The following is a 26,745-nucleotide window of genomic DNA, read 5'->3' as shown; positions in this document are numbered from 1 at the left end:
CACTTATCAAGAATACAAGCAACAATAAATGTTGGCAAAGATGTGGGGGGAAAGGTACACTCACACATTGCTGGTGGGAATGTGAAATGATGCCACCATTATGGACAGCCATGTGGAGATTCCTCAGAAAACTTGGAACGGAACCACCATTTGACCCAGTTATCCCACTCCTCGGTTTATACCCAAAGGACTTTAAATCAGCACACTACATTGATGCAGTCACATCAATGTTTATAGCAGCTCAACTCACAATAACTAAACTATGGAACTAATGGATGGAGTCAGAGAATATCATGCTAAGCAAAATAAGTCAAATTTAAAAAAACAAAAACCAAATATTTTCTCTGATATGTGGATGCTAATTCATAATGGGGGGAGGATAGAGAAGAATAGAGTTACTGTATGTTAGGTAGAGGGGAGTGAAGGGAGGGGAAGGGGCATGGGGGTAGGAAGGATAGTAGAGTAAAACAGACATTATTACCTCATGTACATGTATGACTTCATGACCTATGTAATTCTAAAATACGTATAATTGTAAAAATGAGAATTTACACTCCATTTATGTATGATCTGTCAAATGTATAAATGCATTCTACTATCATATAAAACTAATTAGAACAAATAAAAAATTTAAAAATCAAAGTAAATTTTAAAAAGAAAGAAAAATCAAGATCCAAGAGAATGCTAATTGAATCACCAGGTAACACACATTGCTCCTGACCAGGCAGAAGCCCTCAGCACCTAATGTAGCTAATTTAATGGCCCTTCAAATCCCTGCACATATAATTTTTCATACATGTGTGTTCAGATCACTGCTCTTGAATAGCCACATGAACTCTGGGTTAATGACACCTTTTTCTTTCTTTCCTTCTGTGCATACCAACATAGAATGTGGATATATTCTTCTAAAGTGTCTCAGAAATTCTGATTTAAATATCCATGGAATCTGCCCCCTTTAAATACATACAGGATTTGAAAAGGGTTTTGTTTTACTTTTCACGTTTGTATCTGGTAAAGAAATTAGTTTCCTATTATTCCTTTATAGCCTTTCCTTCTCTAGAATCAAGACTGGAAATAACCCCAAATTAGATAAAGCTACAAAACTCATGTGTATTTACCAAAATAAGGCTTGGAATATTGGACACGTAAAACTTCCATGCTGAGGACAGGAGCTTTTTGAGGAGCAGCGATGTAATTTCTGCTGTAAAATCCACATGTGCAGTTTAATCTAGAGAGTGGTGATGTTAACCAGAAAAAATCCCAAAGACAATCCCAGAGACAAGTTGTTTCTCAGCAGTGAGAAGTCACTGCATGCGGGCTGAATGGCTCCTTGGGTACATCCCCTAAGAATGGTTGGGCTCGTTACTTCCTCTTGCACTGGTACCCACACCCTGCAGACTCTAGATGACTGTTTTTGTTAACACTGTTGTTGAGGTATAACTGTCCAGTTAAATTTGTATATATTTAAGGCACAGAGCTTGATGTTTTGAAATACATATACACTGTGAAATGATCACCACAAACAAACTAATGAACTTATCTATCAGCTCCCAGTCACTATTTTCTTCTGAGTGAGTGTGTGTGTGTGTGTGTGTGTGTGTGTGTGTGAGAGAGAGAGAGAGAGAGAGAGAATACCAAAGATCTACCCCCTTAGCAAATTTCAAACATTCCATATTAACTCTATTCACCATGCTATACATTATATCTTTAGAAATTATCCATCTTGCAGAACCACATTTTATAAAAAGGCATAATCTTTTAACATCAACTACCCCTTTTCCACCTCCCCCTGCTCCTAACACCTACCATTGACTCTCTGCTTCTATGAGTTCCACTATTTTAGATTCCACACAAAAGAGAGCTCAAGAAGTATCTGTGTCTGCTGATCTCACAAACTGATGTCCTTAGGGATCTATTCTGTTACAAATGAGAGTATTTTCTTCCTTAATACTGAATAATATTATACAAATATGGAATATACATTGTACTATCATGTACAACTAATGAGAAAAAAATGTAACTATCAAAAAAAAAAGACTGAATAATAACTGGGTGCAGTGGCACACAACTATAATCCCAGTGGTTCAGGAGGCTGAGGCATGAGGATTGTGAGTTCAAAGTTACACTCAACAACTTAGCAAGGCCCTAAGCAATTTAGCAAGACCCTGTCTGTAAATGAAATGTAAAAAAGAGCTAGGAATTAGGTTCAGCATTCAAGAGTCCATGTGTTCAATCTCCAGTACAAAAAAAAAATGAATAATATTCCCATTCTCATGTTCATTTTCCCCCACCCTACACGCACATAACACATATTCTTTAAGCATCCATCAACATATCATTGGGTACTTAAGTTGTTTTTATACACTGACTATTGTGAAAAAGGTTGCATAAATGTGGGGTTCCTAGATCAATTTTATGGCAGTTCTACTTTAAGTTTTTGAGGAAATTCCATTCTGTTTTCCATAGTGCCTTAGTAACTTATCTATAAGCAGAATGTGCCAGGGCACATTAATATGCTCAAAGTCTTTATTTTTTCTTTTTGTTGTTAATAGAACACAAATAGCAATTTACAATGTAGGCACTATATCCTGAAGAGTGAAGTTCCTTTGATTTCTCTTCATGGATAGTCTAGTCTAACCACAAATCCTACTTCAAGACATCAAGCATGTATTAACCAGTTTGGGATTTGTTAAAGCCTTACATGTTTAATATTTTTATTGTGAAATATAGTAAGAAATTTATTCACATATACCTATGGAATTCAATCTTCTAATGTTACAAATGTAACTGTGAAACTTAAGCATTAGCCCCATAGATCTTTTCTTTTCTCTTTACCATAATATTCATGTCCAAAGTATATTTCTATTCATATATATTTCTATCTGCATGAAAACAAATAAAATTACATTTGAAATGGAAGTCAGATTACAGACACACTATATCTAAAAAGTTCATATGAGACTTTAAGCACAGAAGCACTGAGCTGGTGGTGTTACTATGTGGTGGAGTGCTTAGCTATCATATTTGTGGCCCTGGGTTCCATCCCCAGCACGACCAAAAACAAAAAAACAGATTCAGTCCTGCTAAATGCCTAGAGTTTACTAATGTTCCTCCTATTCAAGACAGTTTTTGACCTTAATTTTTAACTTGTGCTTACATTTTGATCCATTTCCTAGGTTTCATCTTAGAAGATCAAATTTTTGGTGGTGAGATGGAGAATTGAGTCATGACTTATTGATGGTTGGCAGGTTCATCACAAAAATACCAGAACCTGTAGCCAAAATGTGTAGTGTCTTTGAGGATCAGAAGACACATATCTCTTTGTCCTTGGGTCACCTGAGGCACCTGGGGACACTCTGCCTCAGACAAGGGTCTTGAGTGTGTGAACAAGCCTAAGAAAATAAGGAGGGAGAGGGTGGTTTGTGATTCTTCCTTTCAGAATATTCAAGTTGAAATAACCCTCTACCAGCTCTCTGCCTTCATAGACCAATAACCTGGCAAAGCTCCTGTGATGAACCTCAGCTCAGGAAGCTCATTCCCTGCTGAGATGAGGAGGAGGCCAAAGGGAATGTCAGGTCCTTCTTACCTGCACCTTAGTATTTCAAGATTACCTTTTTCAGAAAATCCCTATTCAGGCTTTATCTGCCACTTGTGTTCTGTGATACTTCTAAAGACTCATGAGTTTTCTCATGCTAACTTACCCCAGGAGCTGGATGACTTCTCCATTTCTGGATTGGCATCTCTGTTGCACTATCAAGAAGCCAGAAGTCTTGAATGACTGAGAACTGAAGGTGTCTCACTGTGGCAGTTCTGAAAAAGAATGGGAGGAAACTGGCACTGGACTCCTCTACTTTAAAATGTCATGCACATTGGCTTCATTACTGACCCACTTCACTTGGGAACAAATGGCTGGCTTACTGACACATGGTTATTATTGTTATTCACTTATTCTTCTCATGTTTGGAAGTATGCATAATCCTTATAACTAAAAAAAATATTGGTATGTTGAAATTCATGCAGTGTAGAACTGGAAAAGCTAAATTCATCACAAATCTCATAATTCATAATTCATCCTTCATCAATTCCTGTTGCAAAAATGTGCTGTGGCAGAATCCCTCAAGTGGTATACCAGATAAAAAGGTTCTGAATTATCAGAAATTGCAGATTGGTAACAGAAAGCATACACAGGAAGTAAGATACTGAGGAGTAAATGGATGTCACTTGAGAGGCCCCATTCCAACAGTTGAAATGCAAGCTCCTGTGCTCACCAAATCAGTTAGAGCTTGGAAGTCTTAGCATAACTCATAGGACATCTCCATCTTGATACCAAAAAGTGTTATTTGAATTTTGTTATTCCACATTTCCAACTTATTCTTCCATAAAGGAAAGTTAATTTGCATTCCATGGTATATGTAAATGGCACAGTATGATGTGGTCTAGACATTAGGTGTCCCCCAAAACTCATGTGTGAGATAATGCAAGAAAGTTTTGAGGTGAAATGATTGGGTTATGGGAGGCTTACCACAAACAGTGTATTATCCCCCAATACTGATTAAATGAGTGGTGACTGTAGGCAAGTAGGGTGGGCCTGGAGGAGGTAGATCATTGGAGGAGGGATATGCCTTTGGTATACATTTTGTGAGCTGAGCTTATTCTCTCTCTGCTTCCTGATCATGACCTGAGCCACTTTCCCCACCACACTTTTCCACCATGACATTCTGTCTCACCTTGACTTTCACAGATCCATGGGCTAGCCACTCATCAGTCCCTTGACAACCCTCTGACCATGAGATAAACTGGGGGAGAGGGGTTTTACTGCTTATATATAAGAGTCAGTACTATCTGTAGTCTCAGGTACCAACTGGGAATCTTGGAATAGATCCTCCAGGGAAAAGGGGGTCTACTGTGTTACTAAAATTACTAATGATTGCCTCATACTTTCGTGAAATTAGTATTTGAAGTTTTTCCCTGGAACCAAAACAGAATTGGAACGTGACTTCCTTTGAGTAAACTTCTTTTTCATAGGCTCCTCTGATATCTCTCCGCTGTGGAGACATAGGGTTGTTTCATTTCTACTTTTACATATAAATACTTTCCTCCACTGGGTACCCTGATAATGTCTACCTTTTGCCCCATTCCAAACTCTGTGGGAAAGGGCACTTACTCACATAGCTCCCTCTTCCTAATAAGTTGAATACCACACTGGAATGTCTCCTTCAGTTCACTCTCCATGACCCCAGAAGATAGATCCAGCATCAGTTCTGATTTTCTTCCTATGCCTAATTTGATTGGGTCTGTTCACACCTGTGTTCATCACAGGACAGCAGAAACATTAACTGGACAGTTGGTGTGTTCATTCTCTGACTTCTGTCCTACTGCCATGTTTTAGTGTCTGGAGATGCAAAGGACTCACTTGACTGTGGCAGAGAGATATAGGGTGGAGAGTGCTTAGGGATCATGAGAGACTGGGATTTCCCCCATCTGTGTAGCACTGGGAGACAGAGCCATCATAATACAAATATTTCCCCCCAAAATTAACAACACTGATCATATGCTCATATACATGAAAAATAAATTAAGTATCTGAATTATTGTATGCAATAACATTAGACATGTCAAATGAAGAAATTCCCTACACCAAAATCAAATACTTCCTTTTGTAAATAAATTAGAAATTTTCTACAACTCATCAATATGGGCTGATATTTTGAAAAAAAAAAGGAGAAAAACTCAAATAGGCTTTCCAATAACAACGAAATAATTGACAAAAAATGTATCTGCATTCTATATGAGAAGGCCTTCGCTTACAAGAAAACAAAGTAACTGAAGAATGTTTGAAGACAAACTGTTTCAAGACATGAATAATTTCCAAGTTAGACAATGAGCAAAGAAAAATGTAAATAAAAATTAGTAATGTAGGGTCCAAGGATGAAAGTTCCAATTATTTTGGGGGATAAACATGATTATTTTTACTCTTCTGGTAGTTTATTAATGTCATAAAACATGCTTTATTTTTATTTGAACTTGTCAAATGTTCTATCCAAGGAACACTTCACCATGAAATAATTAAATTAAAAATAAATAAGTTCATTCCATCCTACTGGGTACCCAGAAACTGTCTGCCTTTTGCCCCATTCCAAACTCTGTGGGAAAGAACATTTATTCAGATAGCTCCCTTTCATATAAGCTGCATGCCACACTGGAATGTCTCCTTCTGTTCACTCTCCAAGACCCCAGAAGATGGCTCCAGCATAGTTCTGATTTTCTTCCTATGCCTTGACTAATTTGATTGAATCTGATCACACCTATGCTCATCAGAGACCAGCAGAAAGATAGTTGGAGAGAGTTTGTGTGTTCCTTCTCTGACATCTGCTCTCTGGAATTCTACTGAGAAGTTTTAGTGCTGGGAGTGCAAGGGACTCACTTGATTGTGGCAGAGATGTATAGGGTGGAGAGTGCTTAGGGATAATGAGGCTGGAATTTTCCCATCTGTGTGGCATCAGGAGACATAGTCATTTTAATAAAATGACTTTTTAATTTCACCCCAAAATTAACATTGATCATACACTCATATATATGAAATATAAATTATCTGAGTTTTTGCATATAATATACATATATCATATCAATCGAAGTATTTCCCTCCACCAAAGTCAAATTCTTCCTTGTGCAAATAAATTAGAAATTTTCTAAAACTCATCAAAATGGGCTGATATTTTGGGGAAAAAAGTAAAAAAAATTCAAATAGGCTTTCCGATAACAACAAAATGATTGACAAAAAAAATCTGCATTCCATATTAAAATGCATTTGCTTACAAGAAAAGATAATAACTGCTACAAGACATAAACATACTTTCCAAATTTGAAAATAAGCAAAGAAAAATGTAAATAAAACTTAATAATGTAGGGTCTAGGAATAAAAGTTTCAGTTACTTTGGGAGATAAGCACACAACAATATTTTTCTATACAACTTTTTTTTTTTTACTTTCCATGTGTCTTTATTTTTTTAGTGTTTCAGGAAGGGATTTGAATACAATTTCAGTATTCTTTCTATGAAGTTCTTTGATATCAACTTTTTCTTTTTTATAATTATTTATTTTTTAATTTTTTACAGACTGCACTTTGATTCATTGTACACAAATGGGGTACATCATTTCATTGCTATGGTTGTACGTGATGTAGATTCATACCATTTGTGAAATCATACATGTACATGGGGTAATGATGTCTGTCTCATTCCACCATTTTTCATACCCCCCTCCCTCTCATTTCCTTCTATAAAATCTAAAGTTCCCCCATTCTTCTCTCACTCCCCACACTCCCACCACCATTATATATCATTCTCCACTTATCAGGAGCATTACAGACATCCTAATTTCCCCCACTACATTGGAGATATATAAAATTAAAGAATCTTCAGATATTGACTATTAAAAAGGAAAAATTTAATTCAACAAATATCTCATGTAAAAAACACACTGCCAGATTTTGTATTAAATTCTGTTGGGATTTCATATAAATGATCTTTTAGCATCTTAAAATAGCCATAGTTGTTATTGAAAAATCATGATCATTTTGGGGAACTTCTAAAGTGATTGACAAATTTTGCATAATACAATATCATGCATGCTTGGAAGCACTTTGACATACATATTTTAAGCATCACCAGTCACAGTGAGGTGCTGTGAAGGATGATTTAGCCAGTGCAAATTAATTTAAAATTATTCAAGGTCACTGGTTCATGAGCAATGGCCAAACATGACAATTCTCCAATTGAAAAGGAGAAGAGCTATAAGTACCTTTTTAAAATATAATCAGTTTGTTTTCATAAGTCAGGAAAGTAAACTTGTACTGAATTCTGGTTTTGATATAAATGCAATATTGAAATCTAAAACAATGTCATGAGTTTTAGTCGATCCACTGTCAATTCACCATTGTTTTTATTTTTTATTATTATTTTTATGCATTGTCTACAAATGGGATACAACTTTCATTTCTCTGGCTGTACACAAGATAGAGTCACACCATTTGTGTAATTATACATTTATATAGGGTAATGATGTTTGTCTCATTCTATTATCTTTCCTTACCTCCGCCCTGCTCACCCCTCATTTCTCTCTAAACAATCCATCCTTCCTCCATTCTTCCCTTATTCCCTCCTCTCCCCCATTTTGTGTCATTATCAGAGAAAACATTGGACCTTTGGTTTTTGGGGAATGGTTTATTTCACTTAGCATGATATTCTCCAACTTCATTCATTTACCTGCAAATGCCAGAATTTTATTCTTCTTTATGGCTGAATAATATTCCATTGCGTATATATACCACAGTTTCTTTATCCATTCATCTACTGAAGGGCATCTAGGTTGATTCCACAGTCTAGCTATTGTTATTTGAGCTGCTATGAATATTCCTTAATATGACTCCCAAAACACAAGAAATAAAAGCAGAAATCAATAAATGGAATAGATTCAAACTAAAAAGCTTTCTTCTCAGCAAAGAAAACTATCAACAATGTAAAGAGAGCCTAAACAGTGGGAGAAAATCTTTGCCACACATACTTCAGAGATAGCACTAATCTCCAAAATTTATAAAGAACTCAAAAAAATTTACACCAAGAATACAAATAACCCACTCAATAAATGGGCTAAATAAATGAACAGACACTTCACAGAACATCTACAAGCAAACAACAGATATATGAAACAATGTTCAACCTCTCTAGTAATTAGAGAAATGCAAATCAAAACTACCCTAAGATTTATTTCAATCAAATTAGAATGGCTATTATCAAGAATACAAGCAAGAATAGGTGTTGGTGTGGGTGTGGGGAAAAAGGTACACTCCATTCATTGCTGGTGGGGTTGCAAATTCATGCAGCCAATCTGGAAAGCAGTATGGAGATTCCTTAGAAAACTTGGAATGGAACCACCATTTGACCCAGCTATCCCACTCCTGGGTTTATACCCAAAGGACTTAAAATCAGCATACTACAGTCACCATTGTTTTTCAACTGCTTTCACATTGGGGAGAAAATTCAACACTAATAATAAAAACATGTGGGTGACCCTGCACCCTGCCTTTCCTCTTGCCTCCTTCTGGCAAGGCCTGTGTCCTAGTTCATTGAACAGGAAGGTCCCTAGCTGTGGGTGTCCCTTTCTTTGCGTGTGTCCTGGGGATTACACTTCAGAAACCACCTGTGACAGCACAAAACATCACCTTCCTCGAACTGTAATGACAAGCCTCCACCTGCAATAAATGGTCATTTTGTCCAATCCTGCTGAAATATGATGTGATGAAGGAAGGAGCAAATCCTTGGGAACAGCCTACTTAAGAAAACATCCCTGAACAGTCAGGGACAAAGTGCCTCCTCGGCTATCAGGGCCTCTAGCAGGCCTGTTCCTCACCATGGATGAGTCACTGGCTCCACCAAGTGGAGGGAAATATGATTATATGGGATTTCTGTTTTTCATTTCACTTTTTTTAAAAGATCACCAAGGCAAACTGGTTTTATGCAATGCAAACAAGCTTTACTCAACTGTGATTCTGCAAAAACAAAAATTCTGAAAAGACAATAAAAGCAATTGAGAATACTCTCCCAGAGGAAATGGATAACTCAATATACTGTTTGTGGGAGTATAAACTGATAAAACTACTTTGGGAAAAATTTGAAAGTGTCCTTAAAAGTTGAACACAGAATCTGGGGTGTGGCTCAGTGGAAGAGCACTTGCCTAGATTATGTGAGGGACTGGGTTTGATTCTCAGCAATACACATAAATAATAAAGATCCATCAACATCTAAAAAATATATTTTAAAAAAGTTGAATACACAGCCAGGAATGGTGAGGACCTGTAATCCCAGCTACCTAGAGGATGAAGCAGGAGAATCACAAGTTCCAGGTGAGCCTGGTGAAATCTGCAAGACCTTGTCTCAAAACAAAATGAAAAAGCACTGGAGATGTGACTCAGTTGTGGAGCACTCCTCACTCCCCTAGCATGCCTGAGGCCCTGGCTTCAATCCCGAGTAACGCACATGCACACACACAAACACACAAATTGAACATGTATCTACCCATATGATCTGGTATTAAATGAAGGGAAATAAAAGAATAAGTGCTTACAATGTCTTTTTGAGAAATGTCTCTAGAATTTTCTTTCAAATATGCACAGAAACACAGGAAATACTGCAGATATCCATTAGCAGAGGAATGTGTGGACAAACTGTAAACTATCTATGCACTGCCATGCAAGGTTGAAGAGCAGACACAGTAAAAGCACAGGAAAACCTGAAGATAGCTACTAGAGGTGACACAAAAAGAGTGCATGCTCTATGTTTATGTCATTTTTAATACAAAATGCAAATTAATAAAAAATGACAGAAAGAAGATGCATATAGGCTTACCTAGAACCTTTACATTCTTCAGGAAATCCTGTCCTTATCTCCTCAGAATGGAGAATTAACCATGGATGAGTCAGGACCTGAGGGGACAAACAAGATGGTTAACTCCTGGAACAGAGAGAAAGCCCTGGTAACCATGCTTTATAAATTATGTGGACAGGTACAAAAATGTGTGTGCACACTTACAGTGATAGAAAGCATTCAATATAATGCATGTCTACTCAGGAATATAGAGAAGAGTCTAAAAATCCTTCCATGAAAAGAAAGAAAATGAAAGACAGCACAATGGGGCAATCTGATTTACCCAGGCATCCCAGAGTCAGAAGAGTTACGTTTCCCTGGGATCTTTGCACAGGAGCCCAATTTTTACAAGACTTTTCACCCCACCCAAGACCTCACCAAATTCTGTAGCCCTGGTCTCTAAGCTCCTAACAAAATGAATCCTCTTTGCTTTTGATGAGGTCACACAGGCTCTAAGATTTCCTCAATAAAAGAGCCAACCATCTGTGTGCATGTCAGACACCTGTTTGGAGGCCCAGGCAGAGGCAGCTTTCACACTTTGACAAGGCACTTGATACTCAGCATGTAGTAAACATGGGTTGCTGCAGAGATGGACCAACAAATATTCCATTAAAGCCACATGGGGCTCCAGCAGCAGCAATGTGCACAGCACCCAGGAGAGAAGCTCCCACCTGGACCGTGAGCAAGTCAACAGACAACCCCAGCTGGAGCCAAAATGGAGACTGGGCCAGGACAGGAAAAGCATTCCCCAGCAGAGTCCACCCAAAACCTGGTCACAAAACATTGTCTGGACTCCCTTTTAACACTTATCCCAATTTCTTCTGTCTTGATAATTTTCTGGGGCCAGAAACTCTTTCATTTCTTTCTTTCTCTTAATCTATTTGAAACCTGTTTCTAGGAGGCATCTTTCAGGACCTGGCCCTTAGATTATGTAAGAAAAAAGGAAGTCACCTGAACCTCCCGCAGCTGGCCTGACTATCAGTTGGGCCTGGCATTGCCAGGACCAGGTTTGACACTCACAGCCTGGCCCTAAAGTCCTAGTGAAGCATCAACAATTTCATGGAGCACTGACATGGACCAAATTCAATGTGAAATGAGTAATCTGGACCAAAAATAAAGTCTGATCTGTAACCATGTCTGAACACAGATGAAAGTTGAATATAGATTAATTCACAGAAGTGACCAAACATCCCCTATCTGTGAACTTAAGTGATGGCTGCTTCTCCCCCGATTAACATTCACCTCACTCCAGTCTTCCCTTTTCTGCGTAAGATGTAAGAAAACCACCACTAATAGAATTCTCTGCTTCCTGACAGCATCCACTCTAGAAGAGAGTCCCTCTGTCCTTAAAATGTCCCTCAAGCTCCAAATCTTTTTAGCACTACTTACCAAAAGTGATCCCAGTGTTCCCCTGCTGCTTTCCCCAACTGCTGTGACTACTACACACAAGTTGTCTTAAACACAGTTGTGTGCTTCATTTGTTTTTTCCTGCATGGTCCTGACAGGATGCAGGAAAACAGAAAGGGAACTCTATTCAGGATGATTAATTTTGCCAGGGAAATTCAGGACTTCAATTATCAATGTAGTAAGAACATAGTTGGACCTAAAAAATGAGAAGCAGCCTTGGCCACATAAAACAGAGGTACAGTTCTAGTCAGGGCCAGGCATCAAGGGCTAGAGTAGGTCCACAGAGGGAAAAGAAGAAAAGCCCCTACTTGGTGACCCAGGCTGTCAACAGAGAGGAGCCAGAGCCAGGAAAGACCCTCACAGGAGCTCTCCTCTGCAGGCAAGCATCTTACTTCAAAGGTGCAGTAACTATTCTGACTGGGAAGATTGTCCTTTGTATGGACTGACCCCTGCACTACCCAGCACACATCCTATGTGTCCAACCAATGTAATCATGAGAACCAAGCTTGATATTTTTAACACCAGCACAAGGTGTGGGGACAATGCTTTCACAATGGCTGACGTGTTCAGATCTGCAATGTCACAACATAGATGGATGCAGCAGGGCCCCTCAACAATTTGTGCCTTCTGTCTCTAAGGGTCCCTGGAGAATTCTCTTGGGAATATGGGGGAAAGGAAACATGTCACAGGAGGTGCTAAGGACCCTGGATCCCCAATCCTGCATTCACTGAAATAAATCCACTTATAAAGGTTTTCTTTGGAAATGCTCAAGGTCTATGAAAAAAAATAAAAACTGTAAATATAAAACAATCACTTCAAAACAGAACCCAGAGGGCTGACTGAATCCAGAGTGAAACAGATCAATGAGGGTGTTTCAGGAGAATTTATGAAAACATGGACTTAGGAACCGGACTCTGAGGACAGAGGAGAGGAGTCAGAACCAACGGGGACAACAGGTGAATTTATCAAGTCTGAGTGACTAGGAACTAAGTGGGAGGCTCCGTTCCCCAGTCCTTCTGAAAGACCTCTGGCACTCACGAGGGTTCCAGCGCTGGACAAGGAGCACCTGGCTCCAGGGAGCTCGTTCGGTGCTCACCAGGCGGCTGACAAGGCGCTGAGTGATTCCAGGGCTCAGGGAACTGCCACGAAGCGAGTCCACAACCGCTCTCTGCGCACGTGCAGGTCCGTTGCCAGCCTCAGCCAATCAGCGCTCAGCCCCACCGGCTGGACCAATGGCGGGTCCATTTGCTCCCCATTCAAAATCGTGCAAGTGCAGCATGGATGCGCTTGACTTGTTAGGTCAGAGCAGAGCCAGAGAGGAAAGAGAAGAGTACAGGAAAGGACTCTGTGACCATTGCTTTCATCAGTAGCTCTACTCTTTGGGACTGAGGTGGGATCTTCAGAGACCCCCTCATGGCTGAGGATTGCTCACGTTCAACTCTCTCCTTGATTTATTAAAGTAAAATTCATGTGTCAGAGTCACCATCTGTCCATTTTGAAGTGTACAATCCAGTGTGACTTAGTAAACTTGTAATTTTGGAAAACCATCACCACCATCTAGTCAAGAATATTCTCACCATCTCAAATGGAAACCTCATGCGTACCTGGTAAACGTCATTCCCACTCCCCACACCAAGTCACTGTTAATCACTAATCTGCTTTCTGTCTCTACAGATTTGCCTGTTCTGGATACTTCATATAAATGATATCATGCAATATATGCCCCTGTGCCTGGCTTCTTTCTCTCTGCATAATGTGTTCAAGCTTCATCCATGTCATAGCTCTGTCAGAGCCTCTTCCTTTTAGGGCTGAATGATATTCCATTAAATGAATAATCTATTAATTCAACCATCCATCACGTTGTGGTTCTCTGCCATATCTATGTGAAGTGTGTTGCCTTGAAAATTCTTGCACAAGTTTGTATGAACAGCCATTTTAATACTTTTTATATATGCATGTAGAAGTTGAATTGCTGGGTCTACGAGAATTATAGATTTGACTTATAAAGGATCACCTGATTAGTTTCTGCCCTGACTGCAGCATTTTACAGTTCTCCCAGGCATGTATGAGGGTTCTGATTTCTCCACATTTATGCCAACACTAATTAATTTATGGGTTTTTACTTTTTTATTCCAACCATTTTTTATATATGTATTTCTTAGTTGTACATGGATCTTTTGTTTAATTTTATGTACTTATATGTGGTGCTGAGTATCAAAGCCAGGACCTCACACATGCCAGGCAAGTGCTCTACCACTGAGCCACAACTCCAGCCCAATATTCTAGTCATCTTAGTGGGTGGAATGTGGTATTTCATTGTGGTTGTGATTTGCATTTCATTAGTGACATGAGCATCTTTTCATTTGTTGTTGGCCATTTTATATCTCCTATGGAGAAATGTCTACATTAATCATTTGTCCATTTTTAGTTGCATTGTCTATTCTATGTTGAGTTATGACTTCTAAGTTAACATAACCTCAGTATTTTACTGTCTTCATAATACAACACAAGATGAAGCTAAGATTGCATCACTTGCTCATTTCTTATCCTCCCCCCTGTTCAAAACACTTGCATCTCTTAGGAGTCAGCATTCTCTGAGATCTGCAGCTGGACTTGGCCCTCACAAGACTTAGCACCATCTTCTTTGTAGTTTTAGCCTTCTCCCACAAAAGCAGTGTAATCTATCCACAATAGCCACTCTGTTTCCCATCACAACATTGCTTTCCTGTGCACACAGAGAATCCTTGCCCTTCATACATGTCACTTCATGGGTTCGTGCCTGCCACACTTAATAAGAAGTCTAGAGGTTCTTGGGAACATTCTAATGTCTATGGGAGCACAACTGACATGGAAAACAAGGATCTTCCTACATTCTGAATACTACACCCTCAGTTAGGTGACTGGCCATCAATTCCTCCCATTCTGTAGGCTTCGTATCACCTTCCTTGATAGTGTGCTTTGATGCACAAAAGTTTCATTTTCATGAGATCCAATTGCTTTCTCTTGAACTGCCTGAGCCTTTTGTGTCAGATCTGAGAAACATAGCCTAAGCCTTGGCCAAGAAGATGTATGCCTGGTGTTTTCTTCTAAGAGATTAAACATTTAATACCTTACAGTTAGGTTTTGATCCCCTTTGTATTGATTTATTATCAGGTGAGGCCAGGGTTCCAAAACATTATCTTGCCCTGAGTACCTATTTCCTCAGCAATATTTATTAAAGACAACATTCTTTCTCTTCTGAACACTCTTGGGACATCCTTGGAAATATCAATTCAACATAGATATTTGTGTCTGTTTCTGTACTGTAAATTCTGTTCCATAGCTCTGTAGGCCTGTGCTTTCACCCATACCATACTATGTTGAATACAAAGCTACTTTTTTTGCCTTTTAGTAAGCTTTGAAATTGAGAAAATTTTCCTTCATTTCCAAGATTATTTTGGTTAATTGAGTTCCTATGCAATTCTATAGGAATTGGTAGTTTAGCTTTTCTAATTTTACACAAAGTGACATTTGGAATATTGTTTGGGATTTTATTAAGTATGTTGATTATTTTGTCAAAGGTCACATTCTTAACATTATCCTCTGATACAGGAACACAGCATGGCCCAATTTATGGAGGTCATCTTTAATGTCTTTCAGCAATGATCTGTTGTTTTCAATGTAGAAATCTTAAACCCCCTTTGTTAAATTCATTTTTAAGCATTTGATTCTTTGATGATGCTGCATATTGTAGTAAGTTTTCTTTCAGACCATTTGTTGGCAGTCTACAGAAAAACAACTGGTAAATTTGTGTTGGTTGCATGTTCTGTCCCTTGGCTGAATTTGTTTATTAGCTCTTTGTTCTTTTCTGGATTTCTTAGGACTTTCTATGTATTAGATTGTATCACCTGTGAGCAGAGGTAATTTGACTCCTTCTTTTCCAATCTGGATAACTTTGAATTTTTTCTTGCCCAACTCTTTTAGCATAAAGCTCCTGTACAACAAAAGTAGCCAAAGTGTCATCCCAGTTTCTTTGACACCTGTGTGGAGAGCTTGCAATTGTCACCCCTGTGGGTAACATGAACTGTGCATTTTTTTTAATTTTTCAAATCTTTATTTGATTTACAAAATTTACATTTTATTTTTAAAACATTACAGGTTAGAAGAATTACAATCGCAATTCCTTGGCACCATGATTGCATCATTGTGGTAGTACTGGCTAGGTAAGGGAATGGTATATGAAATCTATTTTGAAAACAAAGTGTAGGTTCATGATCAAAAAGTAAGAACTGTGAGAGTTTTGTAATGGAACACAAAAAGCTAAAGTATAAATGGTTTTAAATTAAGCCAAAACTAAATGAGCAAGTTATAATATTGTCATAAAAGCTGCTTCCCTAAAAAAGCCCAAATCAATAGTAACATGAGTTTTGAATACAGAAATTTAAAGGGTAACTAAAAATCTTGATTTATTTGTTGAATGGAATCAGCTTTGGAATTTTAGCAACTTAAATTGCATTTTTAAATTTGTTCCAAGCACATAATTTAAAAAAAACTGTTTGCAAACTAACTTTATGCTTACTAATTTTCAGCAATCATAAAAATGTTAATCTATCCCATCGGTACAAAATGGTTCAAGAATATAATTCTATCTTGAGGACAGCTCTGTCAATATTCAAGAAAGATCATTTAAGCTGGGTGTGGTGGCACACACCTATAATCCCAGCAGTTCTGGAGGCTGAGACAGGAGGATCACAAGTTTGAGGCCAGCCTCAGCAACTTGGTGAGACCCTGTCTCAAAATAAAAAGGACTGGGGATGTAGCTCAATGGAAGAGTACCCCTGGGTTCAAACCCAGTACCACACACACACACATGCACACACACATAAATCTGTCAGATATAACATATCAACCTCAAAGAGTGACTAGAATTTATGGGTTCTGGAGAAAATAGATCTTCAAATAAAACATTGGTTTCTTACTTTGGCAATTTAGAAAGTTAAATAACTGTGCATTTTTGACAAATGCCTTTGATCAGATTTGGGAAATTCCTTTGTATTCCTGGTCTGTAGAGTGTTGGAAGCCATACTTATTTAGCAGAATCAGATGGTTCCCTGTCTAGTTCCCCTAAGAGAATGACTCCCCTAACTCCATCCTATCCTGATCACAGAAGAAGCTCCTCCCAGTCTTGACACCCTTTACCTGTATGTCTATAAATAAACTATAAATAAACTACTACTCCATTTTTAGAGTTCAGAGCTGTTATGCCCAGACCTGTCATGCCCCCTCTCATTTAAAAGGAGTATTGGCTCTTGTGTGTTTATTGAGTAGATAAGTTTATGGGTAATTGAAAGATAAACAGCCAACATCATCCTCCAGCAGTTAATCCTTCTCTCATCTACATAGGATGTGGCTTAGAGACCCCCAAAGTAGAGTGTCTTCATTCTGAAAGGGTGTTGGGTTTTGTGAAATGTTTCATCAGGAATGAGATGATCTGTTTGAATTCATTATGTTAACATAATGTGGTGTGTGCCACAGATTGACTTTTCCACATGGAACAACACTTGCTTTCCTGTGATGAATCCCACTTTTTCCTCATCTGTAATCATTTTAAAAAGTTACTCAATTCATTTGGTGGGGGTTCTGTTCAAGATTTTCACATCCAGATTCACAGGGGATGTCAATCTGTTCTGTTCTTTTCCTGTAATATCTTCACCATTCTTTGGTTTCAGAGTAATACTGGCATCAGAGAATTATTTAAGAAGTTCTCCCCCCATTTCTGTATTTTTGAAAGAGTTGAGAAGAATCAGTGTTAATTCTCCTTTAACTGTTTTTTTAAATGCACCATTGAAGCTAATTTGTACTGAGTTTTTTTTTTTTTTTTATCATGAGAGATTTTGTTTGTTTGGTTTGAACAACCCAGGGATTGAACTCACGGGCACTCAACCACTGAGCCATTACCCCAGTCCTATTTTGTATTTTATTTAGAGACAGAGTATCACTGGGTTTCTTAGTGCCTCACTATTGCTGAGGCTGGCTTTGTACTCATGATCCTCCTGCCTCAGCCTCCCAAGGTGCTGAGATTACAGTCAAGCACCACCACATGGGGCTCATGAGAGAATTTTGTTTTCTAATTTATCCTTTTCTGTTTCTGTTCAGTTTTCCTCTTTCTTCTTGAGTTGATCTTTGGTAGTGTATGTTTCTAGAAATGTGTCTGTTTTAATTCGAATTTCTTGGTGCACACTTGTTCATAGTGTGTTCTTATGTCAGTGATGGGCTGCCCATCACTGCCTCCAAAATAATGGCCACCCTTTCCTTATGTCCCATCTCATCCAGAAAGTCAGAAGGCCCCAATGATGTTAAAAAAACATCAGGTAAAATCAGCAGTTACTCATGATTAGTGGCGTAGAGGGGTGAACGGTCACTTCTGTGGTGTGAAAAATGTCCATGTTCAGTCTGTGTTCAGACTTGGATACACAGTGATCTTTCCTTGCTCTGATCAAATGGCTTATCTTTTGAGCATTGTCTGTTAACTTGTTATATTCCCCAAAAGAACAACAGAGTTAGCCATGAATACCAGCCCTGGACCTAGCAGAGCCAGGCCAGCAGCCAGCATTCTGAGGACACTATTCTCAGTGCTACCTCAGGGATGAGACTAGTCATACTGTCCTTGGAAAAGGACTTCAAATTGCTTAGTGCAAAGAAAATCAAGCATCTCCAGCCCAGGCAGGCAGGCAAGACATAGGGTTTATTAGAAGACAGAAGCTTCCTTATTTCTGGGTACAATAAGTTTGCCATGGAATTAATTATGGAGTTTTATATAGAATAAATAGCCTTTCCTGGGTTACATGTACAAAATCAAATCAGAGAAAACTGAAAATACAATAATATGGTTTATGTATCTTCACAAGAGAAATGAAAAATCTCCAAGTCTGCTGTGAACAACCACTTTGAAAGACAGTTCCACAAATTATAAGTTAAACATGCACCAACCATGTTACCATCAATTTCACACCTAGATATTTTCCTCAGAGCAACAAGAACAGATAGCCACACACAGTCTTGTCCAAGAATGACCACAGCAGCTTGATATTTAAGGGACAATGCTGGAGACAATGCAAAGGTGAAGGAGCAGATAAATGGAGAAACACCTATAATGGCAGACAGTGGCTGAAGTATTGACTGCTATCTCCCGACTTCCCATCTTCCAGAGACCTCAGGACACCCTGTGCTGAGAGAAGCAAGTTCTTCTATGTCCTAAATTCCAAAGGTCACAACCTAAAGGTGCCTCCATTGTGAGATTATCTTCCAAAACTCTTAATGCTGCTACGGCTTCTGCTTCAGACACCTTGGGCCACTTGACAGAAGGCACCAATGGTGATACCGGGCAGGCCAGAGCAGGATCATTCAGGCCAGATCCCATGGAGCCCCACCCCTTCCTCCTGAATGTGGGGAAAACAGGTCCCTGAGGGAGGGTCATTCTGGGAAGGAATAGATGGAGGGAGATTGTGAATCTTGTGTCCTGTCCTGTTTGCACCCAGAACAGGGCTGGCAGGAGGGAAAGGTGTGTGCCCAGAGTTAATCTTGGGAGCCCCAAGGTCATCTCCTGACTGCAGTTTAGAAGCCTGTGTTACAGGTTCTTCATGAAGTGTGGATGGCAAAAGGTCACAAGGGTAGAAACAGCATGAACAATGGTCAGGCAGGGTCTGGGGCTTCCTATGGGCTGCCAGGCACTGTCTTTTCCTGCTTTATACAGAAAATGAGGAGCTGTCAAGTAGGAGCTTCAGCTCCATATAACTGTAGAAGCCAAGGTTGAGCACCCCCAAAGGCACCAGCTCAGGCTCAGGGTGAGTGTGGGTGCAGAGGGGATTCCACAGGCAGGGCCTAGAGAAGGAACTGGAGTCAAGACAGACACTCTTCCTTTTGGGTTTTGGGGATGGAGGATCCATAGTCCTGTTCCCTAAGGAATCTGGGCCTGAACTCCTTACCCACCCTCAACCTCACTGACCAGAAATGGCCTCCAGCAGGTGAAAAGTCACTGTCTATCTGTTGGTGGCATCAGATCAGCAACACTGACATTCATTCACTTCACTACCTGTGATGATTTTGCAGTTCACCATTCAGCTGATTATGACCCCTGGATCCATGTGTCCATGTGGCAGTGGCCCACCTGTCCTTGCACACCCCCTCAAGTCTCACACATGTCAGGACTGGAAGGGCTGTTTAGCCAGAATGTCTGTGGCCTCTTGCCACTCTGTCCATGTCTCTGGCACACAGTCTGGGCCCTGACAGCAGGACCTGGGGCCCCTGAGTTGTACACCTTCCAGATGGAGGCAGTTCCACAGCCATCCAGCCTTTCCTGGCCATGGGACCTGGACCTCACTCCCTTCTTCATTCCTATTTCAACAGAACCATAAGGAAAAGGCCCAGGTGTCCTCACACAGGGCCTTCTGTTGGGAAAAGCCTATCTGTTCTCATCTGTAGAATGTGATGTTTGATTGGCACTCATGGGATCATGTTCCTAATTCAGGGAGTAACCACTTCTTCTCAGTTAACAAACTGACCTGCAGCAGCACCAGGAGCCTCATGGAGGGTCAGTTTGGTCACTGACTCTGTCTCCCCTCTCTCCTACCCCAGATCAGAGAGTTGGGCATCGAGGTGGATGAAACCCACACTCTGTGGGTGGTTCCAGCTGGCATAGGAACAGAACCTGGATGAGGCCTTGGAGATTGAGGTCCTGGAAGGCACCCCTCCTCCAACCTTTCCTTCAGCAGTACCTACTGAATCTTCATCTCCACACAACAGGTCCTCAAGTTCAGAAGGTGATCCCTGCCCTCCAGGCACAGTGCAACTTCACCACCTATAGCTCTGGGTTCTGTCACAGAACTTCTGAACAGTAGGGTGCCACACAGATCAGCCTCATAGGACTGTTGAGGACTGAGTGGGATTTCCCTGGAAATGGCTTACCCAGGCTTGGTCCTTTAGAAAGATATGCTAGAGGGGCTGTGCTTATTCTCTTTGATTCTCTTCCTCTCTCCAGAATGAAGACTTTGCCTCAACTCTCACTAACCACTTGGACTTGGGCTCAGCTATAGTCTTCATTGTAATGGAGATTTGAGGTTCCCTCTACGGCCTTCTGGATGTACCTGAACTGGATTCCAAGATGGTTGGCAGAGGTGCCCAAGCCCACTTAGACATTTTGGAAGCAGGTGATGGCATGCTGACCTTGGATGAATAGACATGAAGCTACACTACAGGAAGACACTTTTCTGGGCACTGACCATGATCCAAAGAACAAAGCAGACAGCAAATCCTAACCTTTTGACTTCCATTCTAGTCCAGGTCACACAGTCACACCAGACATCACAGGAGGTACTTTCCGCATTATGGCAGTGATGACATCCTCCTGGCCTCCTCTAGATGTGCATGCATATCAGTGGGACAAGGTGACCCAGACAAGGTAAAAAGAGACCTGGGCAGCATGTCATTATGTGAGCTAAAAGACCCAGGGAAGGCTGGCATTACAGACCCCCACATTTTCCTCCTTTATCAGATATTTATGGAGCACCATCCCTGAGACAGTGAGTGCAATGCACACAGAAGGTACCCCTTCCCTTTCCTAGTGGACTGGACAGGTCAAGTGGGGAGGGAGCAGAGAGAAAGAGTATCAAGATTTCCTGAGGAAGGGTGTGGTGATCACACCATTGATCAAGCACCTCCTCCCATGGGACCATTTATCAGTTCCTCTTCAGTGACCAGAGCTGTCTGGGCCAGGACTGCCACATTGCTGGCCTCTGGTCAGGCAGTGGAGGGAGGCCCAGGAGCTCAGCACATGCAGTTTTGCCCTGGGAGGGCAGTATGGGAAGTAAGGTCAGGCCTCTCACTCAGCTGCTGGCCCTCCTTTCCCTTATACCACCTACTCCATCATGGTCTCCTGGTTGTAGGCGTAGTAAACCCTGTGGACCAGGCCCCAGCATGGTCCTTTATCAATGTGGAAATGTTCTCTGTGAAACCCAATATACCGACTCCTACCTGGAACACTGAGGTCACTATGCTTGGCCCTCTGGGAGCACCCAGAGCCATGAGGCAGAGTCTTAAGGTAAGGAGGAATGGGGTGGGGGCTTGTGAGCATTGGGAATGGGTTGGAGCTGGGTATGCAGACGAGAGGTTCCAGAAGCTGAGAGGGGCAGGAACAATGACAGAGCAAACATTTGCTAAATACAATCTGGGAACACATCCCAGGGCTATGTGCAGAGTATTCTCTGAAAATCAATGGGAATTAATTTGTCCCTGAAAGGAACATGGTCATTTGGGGATTGTTTCTCTTATTGCAAATGCAGGGCCTCCTCTGGTGGCAGCTAAATGACCACCTCAAGTTCTGGAGGAACATCAGGTCCAGAAGCTCCTTCCCTACCACTCCAGATCTGAACTCCACAGCTAGTGCCAGCACCTGAGCCCTACATTGGACCTACTAGTGCCCCAGAGAGGTTCCTCCTTTCCTTTACTATTTCACTTGTTTTCCTATCTATTTTAGTTGTTGATTTTGAGAAAAATGAATATTTTACTTATTTCAAAATATTTATTTCAGCACAGTTACATGCATTTTCACTGCTGTACAGCCATCATCACTGTCTAGTTCCAGAATGATTTCCTTAGTCTCGTCCCTCCCTCTCTTATTCTCCTGGTTCCCAGCAACCAATCATTATTCTATCATATGACTTGCCTATTATAGATTTATCACATGAATAAGGCCTTTTCCCCACCTCTCACTGCAGCTGGGTTCAGGGTGAACCTGTCCTTGAGGTCATCATTCCACAGAGGACTCACCAGGCAAGAATGGCTATGAGAGAAGCTCTTCCTGCCATGATAGGCCCCAATGTCACTTTACCATGTGGGAGGAGTCTGCATAGGGCCAGGAGCCCACCCCCAAGTTGTGACAACAAACCTCATGGGCCCCTTTCTTAAGTGTCCTGCTAGTGGATAATCCCTAGAGTGTATCCCTGGGCATCCATGCTGGGGACAGCACAGAGGGTGCCCAAGAAGAGTCTGGGCCCAGCTATGCCACTAGACAACTGCATGACCCTTGGTTTTGGGCCTCCATAGGACAAGCAGGTATACTTGGTGACCTATAGGACCCAGTAGGCCTCTGAGGTAGGGCCAGAGGACAAAACCAGAGAGGTAATGGGAATTCAAGGTCAACGTTGCAAGGTGCTGCAAGAACCCCTGATGCTCCAGGAAGCTTTGCAACCCTGTGGGATCCTGATGGGTGGGAGTGCAGGTAGGCAGTCAGCACAGACCTAAACTCACCCAAGCTGTCAAATCACATGGAGAACACAGTCATGTGGACAGGGACATCATTGGCAGTTGTCCTGTTACCCTTTATGTCTCTGATCATTTTCTTAAGTCTCCTGCATCAGGACCCAGCTGCTTGACTTTCACTCTTACCCACAGGATGCCTCAGGCTCCCTCACCACCCCATCTCAGCAAGCTCTGGAGTCACAAGGATCAAACTGGTGGAGGCAGACCCCAGCCACCATCTCCAGCCCTTCCTAAATATCACTTGGCCCTCAGCACCACATGGGGATATAGTATGAGCAACAGCTCCCATGACCATGTGGAGGGCACTTTGTCAATGAACACCTCATTCAAACTTCTCAGTGACTCTATCATCTGATCCTACAGATGAGACCAGAGTTTAGAAATGTTTAGCGACTTGCCAAAAGTCACACAGTCAATGAGCTGAGAAGCTGCAATTTGAACCCACGTGCCTGAGAACTCCTGGATCCTGTATTCATGTAAAAGTTGTGGCCAAGACCCCCGGTTGCTGAACTGGATGTCCTCCTCTAGGCTGCATGCGCGCACACGCGCGCGCACACACACACACACACACACACACACACACACACACACAGTGTGCATTACCAACCCAAATATCTCCTCTTGCATCACCTGGGACTTGGGGTCCATGTCTGTGAGGTTGGTGGAGGTTGAGGTGGAAAAGGAGCCAGAGCCCCCCGTCCACCCAGTCAGTGTGTGTCTAGCTCCTGCTTCCACTCTTTCACACAGGACGCTGCACAGTCGTACAGGGAGACAGGGATGAGGTCCTGGAGAGCTCTGCACATGGCCATGTACACCCCTGACCATGGGAACAAATATGGATTAACCTTCAGGAAGGTAAGGAAGGTCTGAACAGCCAGGGGGAAGGCACAGCACTTATCAGAGTCCTGTGTCCCTCCTGGAGCTCTTCTGTCTTCTCAACAAATTGGAGTCCAAATGGGCCCCATCTGGTGACCCCAGGTCTGCACACTGGAGACTCTTGTGGCCTCTGCTAACCACATCCCTGCTGATTCACAGTGAGAGGGAGACATAAATCCCCTCTCTCTGGTTTTATGGGAGGTGGGATTCTGGGGCTGGAGTGGGGGCTTCTTGGGAGGCATGCTCAGCTCTTGCCTGCTGAGGGCCACAGGGCCTCACAAGCCCACTGGTGGGAGCCATTTATACTCATCAGAGGGCTTTGCCTGCTTGTCAAATGTCTATGCTGCATGCTGCAAACTTGGTGGGAACCTTGAAGGACCAGCCAGCCTGGTGATGCAGGAGACCAGGTCCACAGTACCCCCATAGGTCACCTTCTAGTCTTCAAACAGGCTCACCACCCTCTGGAACTGCTGGACACTGAAGATTCCCCCATAGTCACATGGATTCTTGACATCTTCTCAGTGGAATTCCTGAGAAGAGAAGGAGGCTTCAGGGAAGGAGGCAGACCCTGGTTATGGCCAAGACCTTCCCAGCCACATGTCATCAGACTGCTGTGGGTGGTGGGATTTTGGTTGCAGCATTTTTCTCATTATTCTTCTTCATCTTCTTAAAATTATCTGTACTGAATGTGTATTCCTTTTAAGATCAGAGAGGAAAATGTCCAGTAGAAAGTTTTAGATGTCAGTCCTGGTGTCATGCCCACCTCTTCCTTACGCTCTCTCAGTTCATGGGTCCCATACTCACTTTCACTGACTCTTCAGCTCCATGATGTTTCTGGAGAGTGGATCACAGAGGATGTAGTCAGGGGCCACACACCTTGGCTACCATTCATGAATTTCCCCCAGATAATGCATCTGTGAAAATCCCAGAGTGCACTACATCCTGCAAGCCTCAGGGAGAGCCCTGAGAACGTGGGCCTCAGGGTCACGGATTAGAGCAGGAAAACTCCCTGTGGGAGCCACAGGCTGTTAGCAGGCCACACTGAGTCCTCCTGAGCAGCCCCCTCACTTCTAGATATTGGGCTGAGAGCACCCACACCCCTCACCATGCTTATAGGGGCCTCTGAAGCCAACATGTGCTAACCTCATGGGTGGCAGGTGGGAAATTTCGGGAGGATGTCTGGGGTTGGTGGGCTGTGTGCCTTTCTGAATACCCTTTGAGAGCTCTGAAGGGCCAGATGTCACTCCATCTAGAAGGGTCACATACAAGGTGCATGGAGGTGACCAGAATGCTGGCTAGGGTCAGGAGATCCAGATGTGAATCCTGCCTTGGAGCCTGAGTGGCAGCAGCACTGCTCCCTGGTTGTCACTCCAGACCTCAGAACAGCCCTGGCAGAGGGCTAAGCAGGGCCAAGTTCTTCATGCCCTGAACACCCCCCACTCTTGTTTTCCTGTGGTCAGCGCTTGGACCACTGCCTCCCCTTTGATGCCCATGCAGTGGTCAGAAGTCTGCCTGGAGTTCTCTCCCTCCAGGAAACCCTCCTGAACTCATCCCACCTTTGCTGTGAATGAAGTTCCCCTAACTCCCACCACCCCCAGAGCTTCTGCCAAGGACTGCAGGTCCCATGGGGAAAGGGCTCATCTGTGCTACTCAGAGCGGAACCACAGCACTTGGCAGACCCTGTGTGTGAGAAGGCAGAGGAAACAGTCAATGCAGTCCAAGCCTTGTAACTGTGAAGCCATGCCCTGATTGCAGACCTTGCACACATGGTAGGTGTTCTCCCCACACTCCCCCAGCCTGGTGGAGTTGGGGGAGTAAGGTGCAGGGAGGGGGGTGCTTGACAACATCATGGAAACATTCCTCCCCTAACAAAACAGGGGTATTTGTTGGTGCAAAGGCCTTGAAACAGCAGAGGGCTGGGCTCCAATGCTCTGGGCCCTGCAGGGCTACCTTTTCTCTTCTCCCAGGCAAGAGGGAGAGTGGCAACTCAGATGAGTTCTGGGCCTTGTGAGTCTGATTCTCTCAGAGAGAGAGGAGGAGCAGCCCCAATGTGCACAGGGAGCAGGCGCCCTCTGCGCTACAGCAAACTGTTCCTTGGCATGGAGAACCAGATGTTCCCATGTGGCACTGAGGGCACCAGAAGCTCCGGGTGTCATGTGGACAGAGATTGGTTGAAATCAGTGGTTTTATGCTACAGGCTGGATGAAGAAAACCAATCGGGAGAAAAAAACAGATGAGCAGGAGCGCCCTGCACAACTGCAGGATGCACTGAGGTTATGGTGGGATCCCTCCGCTGAGCGTGAGAGGGAAAGACAGGGTGATATGCCATGGCTCAGTGGTTGATGGACTGGGTGACCCCCAATTTGCTTTGAAACATTTCCGAGTTTCACTTTCTCCTCTCTACACAATCATCACACTCACAGAGCATTTTGGGGGTCCATCTAGGTTTTTTCTAAAGTGCTGGGCACAGGGCCCCCGGGGCACAGATGCCCTACTCCCAACCATGACCATTCCCCCTCCTGCTGCATCTCTGCAAAATCTCCCAGGCAGCTGCCGCCCACTTAGAAGGCAAGCACCTTGTGCAGTTCAGGGGCCAACGCGCAGGGATGTGCCGCTTGCACTCCTGGACCATGCTCACCAGCGCTTCCAGCGGCGGAACTGCAGAGGGTGGGTCTGGCCCCAGTCACAGGCAGCCTGGCCTGCTTCACCAGGTGGTTGATCTTCCTCAAGGTACTGGGTGGGGGTA

General features: G+C 42.4%; 1 pseudogene; it reads left to right on the top strand.

The window, feature by feature from the left end:
• The window catches only part of LOC124979314 (cytochrome c oxidase subunit 4 isoform 1, mitochondrial-like), a 78,726-nt pseudogene that overhangs the window by 27,833 nt on the left and 24,148 nt on the right, over positions 1–26,745 (top strand).

This window comes from Sciurus carolinensis, chromosome 3, assembly GCF_902686445.1.
Source record: "Sciurus carolinensis chromosome 3, mSciCar1.2, whole genome shotgun sequence".
Taxonomy (NCBI): domain Eukaryota; kingdom Metazoa; phylum Chordata; class Mammalia; order Rodentia; family Sciuridae; genus Sciurus; species Sciurus carolinensis.
Note: the sequence above shows the minus strand (reverse complement) of the source record. Positions and strands in the feature narration are given on the sequence as shown.